The 17481-nt window shown below is 42.6% G+C and overlaps 2 non-coding genes across 2 annotated transcripts; both read left to right on the top strand.

Annotated features, from left to right (window-relative positions):
• Window positions 1-1721: 1721 nt before the first annotated feature.
• Window positions 1722-1794, top strand: Trnaa-cgc (transfer RNA alanine (anticodon CGC)). Its single transcript has one exon. It is a non-coding gene; the product is annotated as a tRNA-Ala (tRNA).
• Window positions 1795-10051: 8257 nt separating this feature from the next.
• On the top strand, window positions 10052-10124 carry Trnaa-cgc (transfer RNA alanine (anticodon CGC)). Its single transcript has one exon. It is a non-coding gene; the product is annotated as a tRNA-Ala (tRNA).
• The last annotated feature ends 7357 nt before the right edge of the window (window positions 10125-17481 follow it).

The raw sequence follows: 17481 nt of genomic DNA, 5'->3' as shown, positions 1-17481 counted from the left end.
TACCACCACATTCATAACCCGGCAGTGTCGTGGCCTGGAATTCTAATGCATTTTCACACTGAAATTAATATTTTTAATTTACTGCAAGCTATTACTATGCATTAGTCTTACTTTTACTGTTCTTATTGACAGACAGTGACAGCAATAAAATTGAACTTTATTTATTATTATTCGGTAACAGTTACAAATATTCAGACATATAACGCTGAAATTAATGTTTTGTCCCAAAGCTACTGTATTGAAATTACCGAATAAATTAATTTAATAAAAAGATCAATACGGTATAAGAACAGATAAAAGCTCTAAATTATGTGGCGCACATTTACTTGTTCATATTACAAGGTTTTAATGAACAAAATATATTTTATGTACAGACAATACCACAACACATTCATAATGTAAAAAATATTGATATGACTCATCACCTAATTTTTCCTTGCTGACATACTCATTACGTATTAGTACAACATGATCCATACATTAATATGTGTCACATCTCTTGCAAGTATATTTTGTTTTGGATTTTTTTCCGTACACATTTCACACAAGTACTTTGTTTCTTTTTTTCTGAACTTCGTTAGGAGGTTCGTGAGGTAATAGTTCTGTTGAATGTCGTCAGACAATTGCAGCCAGTTCTCTTGGGAGGTTTAAATTTTTTCTTTGGTTCTCTTGGCCCCTAATAAGTTCTAGAGAATCTCCGACATAAACGTTTGGTATTGGGATTAGAATTATAAATTATTTGGGAATTAATTCCTGCCACGTTCATTAAAGCAAAGAACAATGTCAATGGCCACCGACTACTGCTTCATAATACATCATGTAAGACAAAGAACTCAACTAGAACGTCAACAACAAATTTTGTAATATTATAGAAAGTACTTATCTCCGGTGTAGTAGTATCATCTATGAATCATCAGTGGCAGCATCATGGTGCACTGTTGACATCAGTAATACCACTTTTTTTTTGGGGGGGGGCGGTATATGGAACCAAAGCTTAGCTACCTAGACTTTTTCTTCTTATTGGTTGAGAATGGTGTAATTGAGTTTCACAGACGCGGCACACTCAAAGAGTTTCACAGATCCAGCACACTCAAACTTCTTTCCACAGAACCTCACGAAATCCTGTTCACAATTAAAGTTAGAGAATCACACGTGTACCACTCGTGTTACATCTCCTTGGAACTTCTTCGCACAAAGCAGTGGGAGATGGCATGTAGCAATTAATTACGGAAATTAGCCATAAGGGGCGTACCATACCCCTACAAACCACTGGCAGGATAAGTAACCTTCATTATGGGTACCATCAGATGGAGGTTCCTCAACAACGATGCAAGGAAGATAAGATACGTGACTACAGTTTCTTACTGTGAGAGTTAGCTTGAAAATGCACCGTATCGAAGATTTACACCGTGTACAGGGAAGTGGAAAAACATCGTCTGTTAAATCTCTATGCGGACGAAAGTATGTATTGTGTGATCAAATACACAACAATTTAATACCCGTTATGTAATGAACGTCTAAACATCTACACACACTCCATGTCCTATCCCAACGCAGCTTCAACTCACTCCCTCTCCCAGACAATGAGATCTGTCCCGACAGAGTTAAGACCTTTATTGGGCACCTTTTTATTGACAATGATTTCCTGTGGATCCTGCACGAAGCCGAGCGTTCGCGATGTAAGGTGGGCAAGGCGACTACTGTGACGTCACATGTTTGTTGCCCGGGTGGCGCAGTGGTTAGCACACTGGACTCGCATTCGGGAGGACGACGGTTCAATCCCGTCTCCGGCCATCCTGATTTAGGCTTTCCGTGATTTCCCTAAATCGTTTTAGGCGAATGCCGAGATGGTTCCTTTGAAAGGGCACGGCCGATTTCCTTCCCAATCCTTCCCTAACCCGAGCTTGCGCTCCGTCTCTAATGACCACGTTGTCGACGGGACGTTAAACACTAACCACCACCACCACCAACTCTTCCCCAACTATCCCAATCCAAATCAGAGCTCCTCTCTCCTTCTCTCTCTCTATATAGATCCCTATCCTTTCCTCCTTCAACCACTACCCTACCCACACATCACACTACTACTCATCTTCTGTCTTTACCACCCTCTGTATGTCCACAATGCGCCCTAACTTCTACCTATCGTCTCCATAATTTTTCCACCTAACATACCACTGTCTACAACTTTGAACATGGCTGACGTTTGCAGCAATCGTATACACAAATTTGACAAATATGTAAAAATTTGCCAACCGGCTGCATAAATTTTCTATATACCTTGACCAGGATTCGTCACCTCTAAGGATGACTTCATCAGAAGGTATGGTAATTACGTAAAATGAATATGTCAGATTAAATATCTTATCTAATAAAAGTTTACATTAATGTAAACGAGTGTAAAACAAATAGGACTTACATGAAGAACATATCGTCGAAGATGTACAGTGATTTAAGATCTGAGTTGCTCAAGTCATATATTAAAATATAAGACACAATGGTCTTCAAAAAGTCAAACATAAAAACATGAGTGAGGAGACTGATTATGTGGCAACTAGTCACGCTGCCAAGTAAATGTAATGTAGGGCGCGCCACAAGCGGGCCACTAGTAACGCGAGCAAAACAATTTTGTAAATTACACATTTTCTGAAGTAAATCGTACGTATAGCCAATATAGCTTTTAACAAAAATTAATTTTACAAATTATTGAGTAACATTTATAAATGAGCTTCAAACGGGATAAAATAGTACAAAGTTCGCTACGTGTTACGTAGCACAGGTAGAACCAGAGTTAAATACGACTGGAATTACATACGTAATGAAGAACGTCAGTTCATTATATGACACAAAATTTGAAAAGAAAGCTTGCATAACTAAGGCAAAGACGTCATCTGGGTTGTTAGTAATGAGCGTAACTTAACAGACGTAAAATAATGTTTCTGAAAAGGAGGAGAGAACCTCGATTATAAGTATCATAAAACTGATAGCACTAGTTTAAAAGCATTAAAGGAATTTCTATTTTTCAACTGTACTTGTTCAAACAACATGTCATCTTTATTTGGTGTGTGCCTGAAAATTTCGAGTTCCTCCGAGACATCAAGTTTTCTCCCTTTCTTTTCTCTATGCAGAATTGTAATTTTGTTTAATTCTTTGGGGTTATGCCCTGTTATGAAAAGGTGTTCTGCAAATGTTGAACTGTGCACATTTGTGCCTTTTTTGCCTAAAAGGTGTTACATTAACTTGTGATGTTGCAATGTTAATCACTTAAACATGTTACCTAGAGAGAGTATTCCCAAAATCTCATTAGTCTACATTAATTATTTTTTGGTGCTGTGGTTTTTTCCGGCAAGCGTATAACACAGTCTACATGTCTGATTGTGGCAGTATGAGATTTTCAAATGTATCATGCGTGAGGCGGCGTTACCTGTGTGATACTGCTGTACCTCGCTACTGGCCACAGCTCCGTAGTGCCCGAGTTCTTGAGGGAAAAAACTGCGTAGGCCGCCACTACGGCGGGCCCCGGCCTCCACTGCTAAGGAGACTGACGACAACGCGTGTTCTGAATTTCCGGCAGCCGCTTCCCTCTCAGCGTGTTGTGTTTTTATGCCAGCGCACGCCCGCCTAAAGCAGCTCTCAACGGGGCAGCCCGCCCTCTTCCCCTAGAGAACGAGCAATACTCATTCCAAGCTACTCGGCGTCCCCGCGATTGCTACTACTGCCGAATCCACTGTGGTAAAGTGGGAACTGTTTCACTGCATCGTTCCTCGTTTCATTTGGTTGTGAGGCAATGTATCCAAAATTCTCAGTCCTTTCTGCCCATCATTATACAACGTAAACATGACACCACACCTCTCTCTCTCTCTCTCTCTCTCTCTCTCTCTCACACAAACAGACACACACTACACTCATCTGAACATATCAGATAAACTTATCGTAGAACTTTCACACTTCGCAAAGCAAAAGTGTAGATGTTCGCGAAGCATAGGAAAAATCTTTACAGTTAGGTGGCTGAACCTGCCCCTACGGAATATGGGAATATAGAGGAGAAAATATTGCCAGTGGAGATATTTATTTGGTACTAGAGACAACGAGACACATGTATCCTGCGGTGTACGGCACAACACGTGACGCTACAGGTCGTATCAGGCCCAGCAGCCATTTCTGGTGAGTAGCGAGTTACTATTTCAGATGAATTTAATAATTCTCAAATGCGCGTTTAAAGACATACAAGCTCTCGATAACACACGACAGAGTTAAGACCTTTATTGGGCATCTTTTTATTGACAATGATTTCCTGTGGATCCTGCACGAAGCCGAGCGTTCGCGATGTAAGGTGGGCAAGGCGACTACTGTGACGTCACATGTTTGTTGGGGGGGTGGGGGGGGGGGAGGGGGGGGGCGTATTCCTCGTGGGCCCCGTTCGGTAATCTGTGTCACTAACGATTTCTTCCGCTAACTATAAGAAGGTGGCGGAATCTGGAAACTACCGACTCGGTCCGAGTCAAACTCGATCTGCAAGAGGGTGGAGGACACGAAAAACGAAACGGCGCTTCGAGTGTCGTGGAAAAATACACACAATATGCAACAGCCATAATTCTCATGCATTGGCAAGTAAAATCCTACAAACGTGGCGTCAGTGGTCTTATGACACGTAAAAATGTAATACATTGTAGCAGCCAAGCAACCTCCCCCCCCCCCCCCCCCCCCCGCACCCATCCACCCACCCAGCTAATTCGTCTATCCCTTGAGGAACGCAGGAACGCGGCTGCACACAACCGCTGTGTCAGTAGTTTTACGATTTTAGCAGTTTGAGTATTTTATAGGATAAAGCGGTTGAACACCGAACAGTATTTTAATGTGATTGAGACCGGCCGCGGAAGTCTATTAATTTTTACTGAAGTGACAGAAGTCATGGGATAGCGATATGCACATATACAGATGGCGGAAGTATTATGTACACAACGTATAAAAGGACAGCGCAGTGGCGGAGCTGTTGTTAGAATTCAGGTGATTCCTGTGAAAAGGTTTACGGTGTGGGTATGGCCGCACGACGTGACTTAACAACTGACGCGGAAAGGTAGTGGGAGCTAGACGCATAGAGCATTCCATTTCGGAAATCGTTAGGGAATTCAATATTCTGACACCCACAGTTTCAAAAGTGTGCCCGAAAATACCAAATTTCACGCATTACCTTCCGCCACAGACAACGCAGTGGTCATTGACATTCACTTAACGACCTAGGGCAGCGGCGTTTGCGTAGAGTTATCAGTGCTAACAGACAACCCTGCATGAAATAAACTCAGAATCAATGTGGAACGTAACACGAACGTATCCCTTAGGACAGTGCGGCGAAATTTGGCTTTAATGGGTTATGGTAGCAGACGACCGACGCGAATGTCTTTGCTAATAGCACAACATCGCCTGCATCACCTCTCTGGGACTGGTCACCATATCGGTTGGACCCTAGGCGACTGGGAACCCACGGCCTTGTCAGGTAAGTCTCGATTTCAGTTGGTAAGAGCTGATGGTAGGGTTCGCGTGTGGCGCAGGACCTACGAAACCATGGGCCCAAGTTGTCAACAAGGTACTATGCATACTAATGGTAGCTCCATAATGGTATGGGCTGTGTTGACATGGAACTGACGGGGCCTTCTGGTCCAACTCAACGGATCCTTAACTGGAAATGATTATGTTCGACTACCTGGAGACCACTTCAGCCATTCGTGGAATTGATGTTCCCAATCAACGACGAAATGTTAGGGGGATACAGTTGTTGGTCTAAATGGCGCTAAGCAGTATGGGACTTAACACTTGAGGTCATCAGTCCCCTAGACAGAACTACTTAAACCTAATTAACCTAAGGGCATCACACCCATCCATGCCCAGGGCAGGATTTGAACCTGCGACAGTAGCAGCAGCGCGGTTGCGGACTGAAACGCCTGAAACCACTCGGCCACAGCGGCCGGCTACAGTTGTTGGCAATTGGTTTAAAGAACGTACTGGACGATTCGACTGAATGATTTAGCCACGCAGATCACCCGACATGAATTCCATCGAACATTTATAGGACATAATAGATGATGTTTGGTTTGTGGGGCGCTCAACTGTGAGGTCCTCAAGTTCCGTACAAAGTTCACAGACCAATCAGGCCACTTTCACGAATGATGAGAACAACTCAAACACCCAGTCCCTGGGCAGAGAAAATCCTCAACCTGGCCGGGAATCGAACCCGGGACGCCATTATCCAGAGGTAGCAACGTCAACCACTAGACCGCGAGCTGCGGACGGGGGACATAATACAGAGGTCAGTCCCTGCACAAAATCCTGTACCTTCAACATTTTTGCAATTATGGATGGCTATAGTTTCAGCATGGTTCAAAATTTCTGGGCAGGACTTCCAGTGTTGAGTCCGCCGCGCGGGATTAGCCGAGCGGTCTGACGCGCTGCAGTCATGGACTGTGCGGCTGGTCCCGGCGGAGGTTCGAGTCCTCCCTCGGGCATGGGTGTGTGTGTTTGTTCTTAGGAGAATTTAGATTAAGTAGTGTGTAAGCTTAGGAACTGATGACCTTAGCAGTAAAGTCCCATAAGATATCACATACATTTGAACATTTTCATCATGTACTGGAGTATCCGATAAATATGATAAATTCACAACACGTTCCAATGAAGTGAAAAAGGTAATTTCGCACTTGGTGTAGTTCTGGTGAAATAATTAAAATGGTCTTGTATATTTATAAAGAAAAAAACGTGATAAAACATGGATTTATCGCGAGATTATCATGTTTCAGAAAACGTAATTATTTGGTCCTTATAAATTGTACTTATTTTAAAATGCATTCATTGACATTGAAAACAATTATAGTCGCAGTTAATGTTTCTGTAAATATTTTAAAACATAATTTAAAGAAAACACGTTTGTAACAAACTATTAACCACTTATATATTTGTGTGACTGCAAACTATCGGCATTTCAACATTAATACCTTTGTACTTAGACATTTGGATCTTTGGTCACTTTTTGTATTATCTTCAATACTGGTTTCAAGTGAGGTGTGGTTTCATCAAGGTGGACGGAAGAAAATACAATATAAAAATGTTATAAATTACTATAAGTGAAATGAAGGTAATAAACAGACTGAAGACTGTAATTTATCTACGCAGTGTTCTCATCTTAACAACAAAACCCCGACTCATAGAACGTATAAGTAAAATTATTCGATCAGCGATAAATATTTTTCGACGAACCAAGTTGTAGACGAGCAGCCAGAAGAACCAAATGAGTAAAATGATTTCTATTGTTCGATTTTCCTTCTCACTGACAGTGATTGCACTATACCAGAACTGTCAGCGCTAAAAAAAAAAGCACTTGTTTTGAGCGACAGCTATAGTGATTTCTGATCTTACAACTTTTGCTTTTCGCAACGGTAGAGGTGGACACCGTAGTAATGTCAACAAGGAATGATGTCCGCGCATTGCCCAGTAACTCGGCGTAAGAACAGCGGTTGTAAAAAAAAAATCCTGATCGATAGGGACTGGAGACGAGTGTTACGCCTTGTCCGTGATAACTGGTTTCAAACTCGACAATAATAATAGGCCCTCCTCGAACTAATTTCCGAGCCAAGGGAACTATACCCAATGGATTTTAGGCGTCGAATACGCCATCACAAAGGCCCACTTCTCACAGTGGAACATAAAGTCACACATCTTCAATGGACCAAACAACACATAAATTGAGAGTAGCTGACTGGGTACGCGTAGTGTGATACGGGAAGTCGCGATTTTTTAAATTATGTAAAGTGCCGACTGCGCTAGTGGTCCAATAGCTTGAATTCGCCGAAGTAGGGAGCCCAGAAGTTTCTTCAGGTACACCATGTCGCGCTCAAGCCACTCGCTGATGAATGGTCTTGTAGAGCTACCAAATGGTATGGACGGTGATTGCTACGTTGTCCAGATAACCCTGGACACTTTCTGTGGGATAACTATGGGGTACCTCATTAATCGTAAAACAAAGAACGTGTTAGCATATGATTCCGATTTTTAGACATCGACCATGTCATATGCACTTCTACTTGAAATGTGAAACAACGGATTTCAATGTGATTTACGCCGGTTCTTGACCGAGTAGCAGCGGCTCCAGATCACGAAAGCTGACAACGCCCAGGATAGCCGTGTGCTGACCTCACGGCCAACCCTACCGGAGTCAATGATGCCATTGGCGAAGAAATGGCGGTCACTGGTACTTATGGGCCTACCAAAGCCTGTGCACGGCGGTTAGGTTACGTTTCTACGTTGAAACAGCGACAAAGAGCCGCATAAAGGTTTCATTTTTTTTCATTTTACATACGGAACTGACATCTGTGAAAGTTGTGCCCATAACCCGGCAGTGTCGTGGCCTGGAATTCTAATGCATTTTGACACTGAAATTAATATTTTTAATTTACTGCAAGCTATTACTATGCATTAGTGTTACTTTTATTGTTCTTATTAACAAACAGTGACAGCAATAAAATTGAATTTTATTTATTATTATTCGGTAACACTTACAAATATTCAGACATATAACGCTGAAATTAATGTTTTGTGCCAAAGCTACTGTATTGAAATTACCGAATATATTAATTTAATAAAAATATCAATACGGTATAAGAACAGATAAAAGCTCTAAATTATGTGGCGCACATTTACTTGTTCATATTACAAGGTTATAATCAACAAAATATATTTTATGTACAGACAATACCACAACACATTCATAATGTAAAAAATATTGATATGACTCATCACCTAATTTTTCTTTACTGACACACTCATTACATATTAGTACAACATGATCCATATATAAATATGTGTCACATCTCTTGCAAGTATATTTTGTTTTGGATCTTTTTCCTTACACATTTCACACAAGTACTTTGTTTCTTTTTTTCTGAACTTCGTTAGGAGGTTCGTCAGGTAATAGTTCTGCTGAATGTCGTCAGACAATTGCAGCCAGTTCTCTTGAGAGGTTTAAATTTTTTCTTTGGTTCTCTTGGCCCCTAATAAGTTCTAGAGTATCTCCGACGTAAACGTTTGGTATTGGGATTAGAATTATAAATTATTTGGGAATTAATTCCTGCCAAGTTCATTAAAGCAAAGAACAATGTCAATGGTCACCGACTACTGCTTCATAATACATCATGTAAGACAAAGAACTCAACTAGAACGTCAACAACAAATTTTGTAATATTATAAAAAGTACTTATCTCCGGTGTAGTCGTATCATCTATGAATCATCAGTGGCAGCATCATGGTGCACTGTTGACATCAGTAATGCCACTTTTTTGGGGGGGGGAGGGCGGTATATGGAACCAAAGCTTAGCTACCTAGACTTTTTCTTCTTATGGGTTGAGAGTGGTGTAATTGAGTTTCACAGACACAGCACACACAAACTTCTTTCCACAGAACCTCACGAAATCCTATTCACAATTAAAGTTAGAGAAACACACGTGTACCACTCGTGTTACATCTCCTTGGAACTTCTTCGCACAAAGCAGTGGGAGATGGCATGTAGCAATTAATTACGGAAATTAGCCATAAGGGGCGTACCATACCCCTACAAACCACTGGCAGGATAAGTAACCTTCATTATGGGTACCATCAGATGGAGGTTCCTCAACAACGATGCAAGGAAGATAAGATACGTGACTACAGTTTCTTACTGTGAGAGTTAGCTTGAAAATGCACCGTATCGAAGATTTACACCGTGTACAGGGAAGTGGAAAAACATCGTCTGTTAAATCTCTATGCGGACGAAAGTATGTATTGTGTGTTCAAATACACAACAATTTAATACCCGTTATGTAATGAACGTCTAAACATCTACACACACTCCATGTCCTATCCCAACGCAGCTTCAACTCACTCCCTCTCCCAGACAATGAGATCTGTCCCGACAGAGTTAAGACCTTTATTGGGCACCTTTTTATTGACAATGATTTCCTGTGGATCCTGCACGAAGCCGAGCGTTCGCGATGTAAGGTGGGCAAGGCGACTACTGTGACGTCACATGTTTGTTGCCCGGGTGGCGCAGTGGTTAGCACACTGGACTCGCATTCGGGAGGACGACGGTTCAATCCCGTCTCCGGCCATCCTGATTTAGGCTTTCCGTGATTTCCCTAAATCGTTTTAGGCGAATGCCGAGATGGTTCCTTTGAAAGGGCACGGCCGATTTCCTTCCCAATCCTTCCCTAACCCGAGCTTGCGCTCCGTCTCTAATGACCACGTTGTCGACGGGACGTTAAACACTAACCACCACCACCACCAACTCTTCCCCAACTATCCCAATCCAAATCAGAGCTCCTCTCTCCTTCTCTCTCTCTATATAGATCCCTATCCGTTTCCTCCTTCAACCACTACCCTACCCACACATCACACTACTACTCATCTTCTGTCTTTACCACCCTCTGTATGTCCACAATGCGCCCTAACTTCTACCTATCGTCTCCATAATTTTTCCACCTAACATACCACTGTCTACAACTTTGAACATGGCTGACGTTTGCAGCAATCGTATACACAAATTTGACAAATATGTAAAAATTTGCCAACCGGCTGCATAAATTTTCTATATACCTTGACCAGGATTCGTCACCTCTAAGGATGACTTCATCAGAAGGTAAGGTAATTACGTAAAATGAATATGTCAGATTAAATATCTTATCTAATAAAAGTTTACATTAATGTAAACGAGTGTAAAACAAATAGTACTTACATGAAGAACAAATCGTCGAAGATGTACAGTGATTTAAGATCTGAGTTGCTCAAGTCATATATTAAAATATAAGACACAATGTTCTTCAAAAAGTCAAACATAAAAACATAAGTGAGGAGACTGATTATGTGGCAACTAGTCACGCTGCCAAGTAAACGTAATGTAGGGCGCGCCACAAGCGGGCCACTAGTAACGCGAGCAAAACAGTTTTGTAAATTACACATTTTCTGAAGTAAATCAAACGTATAGCCAGTATAGCTTTCAACAAAAATTAATTTTACAAATTATTGTGTAACATTTATAAATGAGCTTCAAACGGGATAAAAAAATGGCTCTGAGCACTATGGGACTCAACATCTTAGGTCATAAGTCCCCTAGAACTTAGACCTACTTAAACCTAACTAACCTAAGGACATCACACAACACCCAGCCATCACGAGGCAGAGAAAATCCCTGACCCCGCCGGGAATCGAACCCGGGAACCCGGGCGTGTGAAGCGAGAACGCTACCGCACGACCACGAGATGCGGGCAAACGGGATAAAATAGTACAAAGTTCGCTACGTGTTACGTAACACAGGTCATTATATGACACAAAATTTGAAAAGAAAGCTTGCATAACTAAGGCACAGACGTCATCTGGTGTGTTAGTAATGAGCGTAACTTAACAGACGTAAAATAATGTTTCTGAAAAGGAGGAGAGAACCTGGATTATAAGTATCATAAGACTGAGAGCACTAGCTTAAAAGGATTAAAGAAATTTCTATTTTTCAACTGTACTTGTTCATTCAACATGTCATCTTTATTTGGTGTGTGCCTGAAAATTTCGAGTTCCTCCAAGACATCAAGTTTTCTCCCTTTCTTTTCTCTATGCAGAGTTGTCATTTTGTTTAATTCCTTGGGGTTATGCCCTGTTATGAAAAGGTGTTCTGCAAATGTTGAACTGTGCACATTTGTGCCTTTTTTTGCCTAAAAGGTGTTACATTAACTTGTGATGTTGCAATGTTAATCACTTAAACATGTTACCTAGAGAGAGTATTCCCGAAATTTCATTAGTCTACATTAATTATTCTTTGGTGCTGTGGTTTTTTTCCGGCAAGCGTATAACACAGTCTACATGTCTGATTGTGGTAGTATGAGATTTTTAAATGTATCATGCGTGAGGCGGCGTTACCTGTGTGATACTGCGGTACCTCGCTACTGGCCGCAGCTCCGTAGTGCCCGAGTTCTTGAGGGAAAAAACTGCGTAGGCCGCCACTACGACGAGCCCCGGCCTCCACTGCTAAGGAGACTGACGACAACGCGTGTTCTGAATTTCCGGCAGCCGCTTCCCTCTCAGCGTGTTGTGTTTTTATGCCAGCGCACGCCCGCCTAAAGCAGCTCTCAACGGGGCAGCCCGCCCTCTTCCCCTAGAGAACGAGCAATACTCATTCCAAGCTACTCGGCGTCCCCGCGATTGCTACTACTGTCGAATCCACTGTGGTAAAGTGGGAACTGTTTCACTGCATCGTTCCTCGTTTCATTTGGTTGTGAGGCAATGTGTCCAAAATTCTCAGTCCTTTCTGCCCATCATCATACAACGTAAACATGACACCACACCTCTCCCTCCCTCTCTCTCTCTCTCTCTCTCTCTCTCTCTCTCTCTCACACACACACACACACACACACACACACACACACACTACACTCATCTGAACATATTAGATAAACTTATCGTAGAACTTTCATACTTCGCAAAGCAAAAGTGTAGATGTTCGCGAAGCATAGGACAAATCTTTACAGTTACGTGGCTGAACCTGCCCCTACGGAATATGGGAATATGGAGGAGAAAATATTGCCACTGGAGATATTTATTTGGTACTAGAGACAACGAGACACATGTATCCTGCGGTGTACGGCACAACACGTGACGCTACAGGTCGTATCAGGGCCAGCAACCATTTCTGGTGAGTAGCGAGTTACTATTTCAGATGAATTTAATAATTCTCAAATGCGCATTTAAAGACATACAAGCTCTCGATAACACACGAGAGAGTTAAGACCTTTATTGGGCACCTTTTTATTGACAATGATTTCCCGTGGATCCTGCACGAAGCCGAGCGTTCGCGATGTAAGGCGGGCAAGGTGACTACTGTGACGTCACATGTTTGTTGCGTATTCCGCGTGGGCCCCGTTCGGTAATCTGTGTCACTAACGACTTCCTCCGCTAACAATAAGAAGGTGGCGGAATCTGGAAACTACCGACTCGGTCCGAATCAAACTCGATCTACACGAGGGTGGAGGACACGAAAAACGAAACGGCGCTTCGAGTCTCGTGGAAGAATACACACAATATGCAACAGCCATAATTCTCATGCATTGGCAAGTAAAATCCTACAAACGTGGTGTCAGTGGTCTTATGACACGTAAAAATGTAATACATTGTAGCAGCCAAGCAACCTCCCCCCCCCCCCCCCCCCCCGCACCCATCCACCCACCCAGCTAATTCGTCTATCCCTTGAGGAACGCAGGAACGCCGCTGCACACAACCGATGTGTCAGTAGTTTTACGATTTTAGCAGTTTGAGTATTTTCTAGGATAAAGCGGTTGAACACCGAACAGTATTTTAATGTGATTGAGACCGGCCGCGGAAATCTATTAATTTTTACTGAAGTGACAGAAGTCATGGGATAGCGATATGCACATATACAGATGGCGGAAGTATTATCTACACAACGTATAAAAGGACAGCGCAGTGGCGGAGCTGTTGTTAGTACTCAGGTGATTCCTGCGAAAAGGTTTACGGTGTGATTATGGCCGCCCGACGGCAGTTAACAACTGAGCGGAAAGGTAGTTGGAGCTAGACGCATGGAGCATTCCATTTCGGAAATCGTTAGGGAATTCAATATTCTGACACCCACAGTGTCAAAAGAGTGCCGAAAATACCAAATTTCACTCATTAGAAAATTGTAGCGAAATGCAGGAAGATCTGCAGCGGATAGGCAGTTGGTGCAGGGAGTGGCAACTGACCCTTAACACAGACAAATGTAATGTATTGCGAATACATAGAAAGAAGGATCCTTTATTGTATGATTATATGATAGCGGAACAAACACTGGTAGCAGTTACTTCTGTAAAATATCTGGGAGTATTCGTGCGGAACGATTTGTAGTGGAATGATCATATAAAATTAATTGTTGGTAAGGCGGGTACCAGGTTGAGATTCACTGGGAGAGTCCTTAGAAAATGTAGTCTATCAACAAAGGAGGTGGCTTACAAAACACTCGTTCGACCTATACTTGAGTATTGCTCATCAGTGTGGGATCCGTACCAGATCGGGTTGACGGAGGAGATAGGGAAGATCCAAAGAAGAGCGGCGCGTTTCGTCACAGGGTTATTTGGTAACCGTGATAGCGTTACGGAGATGTTTAACAAACTCAAGTGGCAGACTCTGCAAGAGAGGCGCTCTGCATCGTGGTGTAGCTTGCTCGCCAGGTTTCGAGAGGGTGCGTTTCTGGATGAGGTATCGAATATATTGCTTCCCCCTACTTATACCTCCCGAGGAGATCACGAATGTAAAATTAGAGAGATTAGAGCGCGCACGGAGGCTTTCAGACAGTCGTTCTTCCCGCGAACCATACGCGACTGGAACAGGAAAGGGAGGTAATGACAGTGGCAGGTAAAGTGCCCTCCGCCACACACCGTTGGGTGGCTTGCGGAGTATAAATGTAGATGTAGATGTAGATTACCTTCCACCACAGACAACGCAGTGGTCATTGACATTCACTTAACGACCTAGGGCAGCGGCGTTTGCGTAGAGTTATCAGTGCTAACACACAACCCTGCATTAAATAAACTCAGAATCAATTTGGAACGTAACAAAGAATGTATCCCTTAGGACAGTGCGGCGAAATTTGGCTTTAATGGGTTATGGTAGCAGACGACCGACGCGAATGTATTTGCTAATAGCACAACATCGCCTGCATCACCTCTCTGGGACTGGTCACCATATCGGTTGGACCCTAGGCGACTGGGAACCGATGGCCTTGTCAGGTAAGTCCGATTTCAGTTGGTAAGAGCTGATGGTAGGGTTCGCGTGTGGCGCAGGACCTACGAAACCATGGGCCCAAGTTGTCAACAAGGTACTATGCATACTGATGGTAGCTCCATAATGGTATGGGCTGTGTTGACATGGAACTGACGGGGCCTTCTGGTCCAACTGAACGGATCCTTGACTGGAAATGATTATGTTCGACTACCTGAAGACCACTTCAGCCATTCGTGGAATTGATGTTCCCAAGCAACGACGAAATGTTAGGGGGATACAGTTGTTGGTCCAAATGGCGCTAAGCAGTATTGGACTTAACACTTGAGGTCATCAGTCCTCTAGACAGAACTATTTAAACCTAATTAACCTAAGGGCATCACACCCATCCATGCCCAGGGCAGGATTTGAACCTGCGACAGTAGCAGCAGCGCGGTTGAGAACTGAAACGCCTAAAACCGCTCGGCCACAGCGGCCGGCTACAGTTGTTGGCAATTGGTTTAAAGAACATACTGGACAATTCGACTGAATGATTTAGCCACGCAGATCACCCGACATGAATTCCATCGAACATTTATAGGACATAATAGATGATGTTTGGTTTGTGGGGCGCTCAACTGTGAGGTCCTCAACTTCCGTACAAAGTTCACAGACCAATCTGGCCACTTTCACGAATGATGAGAACAACTCAAACACCCAGTCCCTGGGCAGAGAAAATCCTCAACCTGGCCGGGAATCGAACCCGGGACGCCATTATCCAGAGGTAGCAACGTCAACCACTAGACCGCGAGCTGCGGACGGGGGACATAATACAGAGGTCAGTCCCTGCACAAAATCCTGTACCTTCAACATTTTTGCAATTATGGATGGCTATAGTTTCAGCATGGTTCAATATTTCTGGGCAGGACTTCCAGTGTTGAGTCCGCCGCGCGGGATTAGCCGAGCGGTCTAGGGCGCTGCAGTCATGGACTGTGCGGCTGGGCCCGGCGGAGGTTCGAGTCCTCCCTCGGGCGTGGGTGTGTGTGTTTGTCCTTAGGAAAATTTAGGTTAAGTAGTGTGTAAGCTTAGGGACTGATGACCTTAGAAGTTAAGTCTCATAAGATTTCACACACATTTGAACTTTTTTTTTTTACTTGTTGAGTCCATGCCGCTTGGAGTTGCTGCACTATGCCGAGCAAAAGGAGATACGTCATAATATTAGGAGGCATCCCATGGCTTTCGTCACATCAAGTAAATTCTACGCCATCTGCATTCTCCAAAGAGAAAAATGTGCCCTTTTAAGAGAGTGACAAATATTTTGTCCGGTGATAATAGTAACGAAATGGGACAGGACATTCTTCATACACATAAATATCATTTCACACAGATTGCATGAAATAGAAATGCAGCATTCCGAGGCTACGCTTCTTCGAGTGATTGATCGCTAATGGCGTAACGAAAGAGTAATAACGGCTGAGCAGTCACAACATGTCTTTTCATTGCTACATGGAAGTTTTAATTTTCAACGAGTCGTAATTTGATTATACCAGCCATGTCGCTACGCATTTGTGTTGCAGAGGATGCTTGTTGGTATCTTCTACGTATTACAGACAGATTTTAAAACGAAATTAAATGTTTAGAACTTTAAAAAGTTATGATTGACGGTTGTGAATCATAAACCGAAAATCTTAGGAAGAGTTAAACGTTCGTGACATAATGACTAGAAAAAAAACACACTTTAATTGTGTTAACAATCCTACGAATATATAATTTTTTATATTGTATTAGTGGCTTATCAAATACAAGGACGTCGAAAACAAGTACGTATCACTGCTAGTAGGAAATCTCACTGGATAATTAAACGTCGTCAGCACCTAGCACCATGTAACAACTTTGTTATTCACGTCCATAAATAATGGCTGCGATCCACTGCAAGGTAGACTGCACACAAGGTTCTGAAATGCAGGTGACATCAGTACTGAAACACTTCTGCAAAAGAAAGAAAAAATCAGTCTTGTTTGAATCAGGAGTTCTTACGAAGCAGGCCTGATATATATTAATTCCTGATGTGAGGTGGATTTTTGTAACTGTCGATTGCACATCAGACAGAGAAAGAGAGCGAGTTATGTTAATCTTTGGTCTTGTTGTAGCACAGTCTTTGCCTTTGCTCAGTCAGATACATTCGTCGTTGAAATGTGGTACGTGATGGACGTATTTAGTAGTGCTGTATACAATTATGATTGTATCTGTTAGATGAATAAAGATTTATTGTAAAGATCAGTAAGGATGAATATGATGCATATATATTCGAAGGCGAAAAGAATATGTTTTGAATAATGTTATTTGTTGAAGAGAAGAAGTCTGAACTAACTGCAGCACTGCGCAGCTTGTTTGTCTATCAGCCAGTTAACTTGCTCAGAGCCGAGAGAAAGACCACCCCACTTCCTTAAGTCATGAATTAAGATATCAACTGATTACGGCTGTTCGGTTTTTATACTAATTCGCTGTCAACTATGTACCCATTTCAAATCATTATTCATTTTGTTAAGCATAGTATTGTTCAGACCAACACGCGAAATTTTACTCTGTATTATTGAATACGTACTTCATTCTAAACTTGTTGTCTTCGAATATAGTTCCATAGGAACAGTTACTCACCCAGTTCCACTGTTTACAGAAGGTTTCTTCCCGTTCCATTCACGTAAGGAGCGCGGGAAGAATGATTGTTTAAAC

This window comes from Schistocerca serialis, chromosome 9 (genome assembly GCF_023864345.2).
Source record: "Schistocerca serialis cubense isolate TAMUIC-IGC-003099 chromosome 9, iqSchSeri2.2, whole genome shotgun sequence".
NCBI lineage: Eukaryota > Metazoa > Arthropoda > Insecta > Orthoptera > Acrididae > Schistocerca > Schistocerca serialis.
Note: the sequence above shows the minus strand (reverse complement) of the source record. Positions and strands in the feature narration are given on the sequence as shown.